Source organism: Vicugna pacos, chromosome 19 (genome assembly GCF_048564905.1).
Source record: "Vicugna pacos chromosome 19, VicPac4, whole genome shotgun sequence".
Taxonomy (NCBI): domain Eukaryota; kingdom Metazoa; phylum Chordata; class Mammalia; order Artiodactyla; family Camelidae; genus Vicugna; species Vicugna pacos.
This window is the reverse complement of record NC_133005.1, coordinates 13894434-13900433: the sequence shown is the minus strand read 5'-3', so window position 1 is coordinate 13900433 and position 6000 is coordinate 13894434.

The window sequence follows — 6000 nt, the reverse complement described above, 5'->3', positions numbered from 1 at the left end:
GTATCTGATGTTTCCAGTGATAATTGGAAGCCAACTGCATTTTGTTCTTTTTATCCTTACTGTTCTGATATTTCATAATCAGTATCTAAATGTGTGTCATCTGTTTAAAGAATTTGGTTCCCCTTCAGCTCAGAAAAAAATCCTCACATTGCTTCTTCGACTATTTAGTCCCTCTTTCTATATTTCTGGCACTGGCACTACTCGACCTCTTTTATTATTTCTCTAAAATATTCCATATCTTTTTCTTGTTACTCCATATTTTGATTTTTTTCACTTTTCCCTTTTCTTTTTAATTAAAAGGATTCTTTTATACACTTTGTTCCTTCTCGTAGCATTCTGCTCCTGCCTTATGGATACAGCATCTCCTTGAATGAGAATGTTTCTCTAAGTCCTCCTCTGTGTCCTGAGTCTGTACCCTCCAGGGTCAGTTTACATGTATGTGTGCAACTGAAGTATCCTAAAACAATGAAGAGAAAAGGGAGTGAGATTATAGTTAGAATGTTCTAGAAGCTCCCTGTGTGACTCTTCCAGATCACATCCCTCTCTCACTCCTGATCTTGAATTGTGTGTTAATTATTGCTTACTTTCAGGTTTTTTTTTGAGTTTTACTGTCTATGAATCTCTAATATATATATTCTAGACATATGTCATTTATATATTTTATACATAAAATAAGTCATGTGAGTATTAACTTTGTTTTGCTTGGTTTTGAACTTAAATAGAATTATACTATAAATATTATTCTAAGTCTTACTTCTTTCATTCAACATTATGTTTTAGGAGTTCATCCACGTTCAGGCATGTCGCTGTCATTTATTCATTTTCACTGCTGAAATAAAAATTTCATTCATTGTATGACTATTCAGTCTACTTTTATGAAAATTAGGTTGTCTTCAGTTTTTGACTATTATGAATCATGCTGCTATGAACATTCTTACATATGTATTCTGTTACATGAATGCACAGCTGTCTCTGGAAGTAGATTATTGTATTACAGAAATACGTATGTTCAACACTTTATTTGATGCCAAGCTGGTTTCCAATATTGAACTATTATACCCAAACCATCAGCATAATCCCTCTACATCTTAGTGATCATCAAATATTTTAAATCTTAGCAAATTGCAGTAGTGTGCAAGGGTGTCTAATTTTGGTTTTAATTTGCATTTTGATGCATCGTTTTTTCTGTATTATGATTTTTTGACCGTGAGCTGCTCATTTTTGTCTGAAATTTGGTCTGTCATGGCTTTTTAATGTGTATTTGAATTTGAGGTTCTACAGAAAAGATGTGCATTTTCATCTGCCAGGTGCCTAAGAGTATTATTAAAATGGTGTCCCCTAAATTATATGATTGAAATTTTCCAGACTACAAACGCACTGTGAATATGGACTAAAACCCATGTGAGAACTGGCTTACTTTTTTTATAGGAATTTATTTTTTATATCCAGTTCCAAGTTCAAGAGAGACAAGCTATTTTGATGTCCCCTCCTGCTGGAGGAGGGTCCTTTCTCGTTCAGCTTACCTCCAAGGGCATAGCCCTTCAGAATCCCCATTATGAGCACATGTCCTAATGGACTTCCACTTTAGGTGGGCCTGAAAATTTGCCTTCTGTGCCCTCTTTCCCACAACATCAAATCAGAAGCTAGTTCTCCACATTCCTCAGAAGCTCCTGGAGAACTACTAGCTGCAGCACTTAATCTAATTCACAGGGTTCCTGCCTACACTTCACTTTAAAAGCCACAGATGTCTGGGTTTTTTTGTTTGTTTGTTTTGTTTTTGTTTTTTTTTTTAATGCCAGCTCAATAAGGCACTTTTAAAAAAATATTACTATTATTCTTAGGAGATAGCTAAAGCAGTGTTAGACTGAAATCTGCAACAATAAATGCTTATATTGAGAAAAAAGAAAGGCTTAAAATCATCTTTAAAAGCAGAGGTGGGGGGGAAACCCCAGCAAATTAAACCCAAATTAAATAGAAGGAGTAAATTAGTAACAGTAAGAGTGAAAAACAATGAAATAGAAAAAGCAATTCAAAATCAGACTTCAAGTAAAATTCTGGATTTCTGGCTTCTCAGAGGTTCCTGCAGCAGTAGCTGAGAGACCTCCCATCAGGCAGGACACACAGGCCCCAGTTCACTGTGGTGCCCACCACACCAAGTGTACTTAGTCCCTCAGTGCCAAACAAGCCTTTGCAGCCCAGAGATACCAAGAAATGTGGGAAAGAGGGAAATAGGAGAAAAAGCGGATTTGAGGTCCACCCCAGCACAGCCTCTCAGGGCTTGTGGGTCTGAGGGAAGAGGAGGGTGAAGGTGACCAGGCTTTCAGGCCTGGCTGGGTAATCATGACACAGATACTTTCTGCTGTTGTGGAAGAACCAGTGTTGCATGGGAGCCTCTGGGGAAGATGGATGACAGGTTCTGCTTTGGACAATTTGGGTTTGAGGTGTTTTAAGGACATTCAGAAATGGAGATTCTGAATGGGCACTTCAACATTCAGGCCCGGAGCTCCAGAGAGGTGGCGTGGAGAGACAGCTTTGTGCATTGTCAGTATGCGGGGGGCAGGGGAGTCCCTGGAGGACATCGAAGAGCAGGTCTTACCTTTTTGGAGTCACACACTTTTCCAGAGAAAGCTCTCAGACCCTGTCCTGAGAGAAGTGATGAACGCTGACAACTGGGGACAGGGTCTTGGGGACAGTGACCAAACCTGGGCCGAGCGATTCACTTTCCTGAGACCTTAAGAACCGCCAACAGCCGAAGAAGTTTCTAACTGCGCCAACTGTGAAGTCACTGGGGAACTGATTGAAATAGTCTCCCAGGCCTCCCTCTGACCTACCCATTCAGTGCCTGGTGAGGACAGGCTGCAGATGGCTAACAAGCTTCCCAGAGTGGCTGGCAGCCCTGCTCTGAGGAAGGAGAAGCAAGGAGTGTAGAAGAACCAGAGCAGGTGGAGCAGAAAGGAACATTCCTGAAAGGAGGGGGTGAGCAGGGCCAGATGCTTGGAGCACAGCCAGGAAACTAAGCCAGTGGATTTGGCAATGAGGTTGCTGTGAGTGACCTTAAATGGAGTCATTTCTCTGGTAGAGAAATGAGCCAGACTACCAAGGGTACAGATGGGCAGGCAGCCAGGGGTCAAACACTATGTAGGTTCAGAGAGGGGACACACTGCAGCTGGAGGACAAGGGCAAGGTTATGAGCAAGACTCACTTTTATAGGATGAGAAAGATTCAAGGCTGGAAGTGGATCAGTCCACTGAGAGGCCAAAAGTGAGAGTGGGGAGGAGGGTGGTTGGATGGTACCCTGAAAGTTGTTTGCTGCAGTCTTACCAGGTGGCACACACCCTGCTGGGAGGCTCACATTTCAATCCACTGCATCCTCACTGTGAGCCTCTGGGGTAGTTGTGTTAACTCATACTTATGGAAGACTAAACAGGCACAGAGAGCAAGAACCAGCCTAAGGCCACACGACCAGTAAGCAGCAGAGCCAGGACAGCCTGGGAAGCCAGTCGGAGGCCCCTCAAACCCACCACACTCAAAGCCAAGCTCAGACTCACCCCTTCCTTTAAACAAACCCGATCCCATCATGAAACCCTGATTCATGAAACTAATTCTTCAGCTTTGGAGTCTTCTCCCATGACCCAAGTCTTTTTCATGTGCTGTCCTTTCTGAGGTCCACGTCTGCCGTCACCTCCTATTTCCCTAGCCTCCGGTGTCCCATCACCCTTACCATCCAGGATGCATACACATAACCCTCTGCTGGCTTCCCCACAAACTACAATCAAGAGCCAGGAGTGGGGACCTCAGGAGGGGCTCTGACAAGGCCCCATGTGACCTGGCCTTGGCCAGTCCTCCCACACCTTCGCCAACTCCCTCTTTCCTTTCCCAAATTCTGCCCATCACCAAACACACCAAATCAGTCCTGGATGTTGTCACTTTCCTGTCCCTCTCTATCTGGGACTCTTCTTCAGAAACACAGCTGGCCCACTTAGGCCTCGGCTCAAGTGTCACTTCTAGAGAGACCTACAGAGCACACTGCCGCCGTAACCCTGCACCTATCTCCTTTCTCAGACTTACCTTCCTTCACGTGGTTTATGACTTACACTACCTGATGTCACTTCATAGCTTTGTACAGTTTCTGTCTCTCTTACCTGAATGAACACCCTGGGAGAGCCAAGGTATCAACTGTTCTATTACCTGCTGTATCTGAGGCCTAGAATGGGGACTGGTACATAGTACATGTGTAACGTACGAGTAAGGCACTTAAATTAAAAAAATATATATTCCATCCAATATTTTCATTTTTTCAATCAGGAGTGTCATTAAGCGTATCTAACATAATCTGGGAAGTCAAATAACCTCACTTCTTTCATTTTTGCCAAATAGACCAGCACTACCCAACAGAACTTTCTGTGATGATGGAAATCTTCCATAGCTCTGCTGGCCAGTATGGAAGCTGCTAGGCACATGTGGCTGCTGAGCACATGAAATAGAATTCATGTGATTAAAGAACTGAATTTTTTTAATAAATTTTAATTGTATTAAGTTGAAATTTAAATAGACACTTGTGGCTAGTAGCTACCATATTGAACAGCAGAGAAACAGACTTTTATTCATCTATACATAAGTGCTGTTTTGAGGTATAGTTATTAGAATTATAGATAAACTGAGAAATGAGCCAATTTGCTACATGATTCAGAATGCCAGAGCCAAAGGATGAATAGTCTAAAAGGAAGTTTAAGTGAGACCCAGTCTTCTTCCTGAAAGTAATAAGCTTCTGGCTTCATTTTCTTTCTTCCTCCCTTCCTTCTTTTCTTTTTTTTTTTTTTCCTTTTTTGGGGGGAGGGGTAAAGAAGAATTCTGTATGTATGGTATCCACCTGACTATATCACAACAAAGGGTTTAGCATAGTTTGTGGGATTGCACAAATCAAAAGCATCAACAGTACAAAAAACAGCATGAGGCACTCCCCAGAAAGTCTCATTAAGATAAATCTTATCTCACCTGCTGTGGCCTTGGCTGCCAGCCCTAATGAGCGACTCTGACTCAGACTGGCTCTTAAATTCATGCCAAAGCCAGTACATATTCACAGCTGAGCTGTCATCATGCAGCTTCTTGCTTTTGTTATTTGTGGCCCTGGACCTCTCCCTGAATGTCAGGAAACCACCCATTTAGCACTAGACTCATCTTTAAGGCCTGTCCTTCTCCCAAAGTTCTTACCACTAAACATACAAAGTTGATATTTCCTTTTAAGACTGTGGAGGAATACTTAAGCCCTTCCTCTTTTAGATGTATATTCTGCATAGGCTAGGCATAGTCTTGGGGAAAGAGCACTGGACTTAGGGTCAGGAGAAATGGATTCTAGCCCCAGTTCTGCCATTAGCCAGCTGTGTTCCCATGCAAGTCACTCAACTGCTCTAAGCCTCAGTTGCCCCAACTGCAAAAGCAGGGCATCCCACTCCATCTGCATTAGGATCCTTACTGCAGTCTAACTGGGAAGGTTGAGTTACCCAGAACAGACTCATGTAAATAGGTAGGAGATGCAACAGAGTGAGGGTTCTGTTTCCATGCTGCTGGGTCCCCACAAGCAGTCATCCAGGTAGAAGGAAAAGCAACCTGCTGACTGGTGACTTGATGATGTTAGGGACTTCGAGGACACAGTTCTATGTCCAGATTAAGTAATTTCTCACAACAGGAGACTAATCAATGACATGTGGAGAAAGGCAGCACAGGTCTGGCAGGCCTGATGGAGACTCTGCAGGGTGAGAGCTCCTTCCCCACTCCATCTGGAGCCTCTCAGCCTGGCCCTGGTTGGTGGTTTTTGAGCTCTCAGTGTCACTGTGGGCATCTTACTTCCACACCCATTGTTAGTAACCCTATTTACATTTGGCCCTTTTCTCTTTATCCTCAGTAGCCTGTTTTCAGGTATAGAGAAGATTAAACACTCATAGTTCCTGAGAGTATTTCTGGCTCAGTTTGGGGGGTTCGTGTCCTCTCTGTAAGGACAAT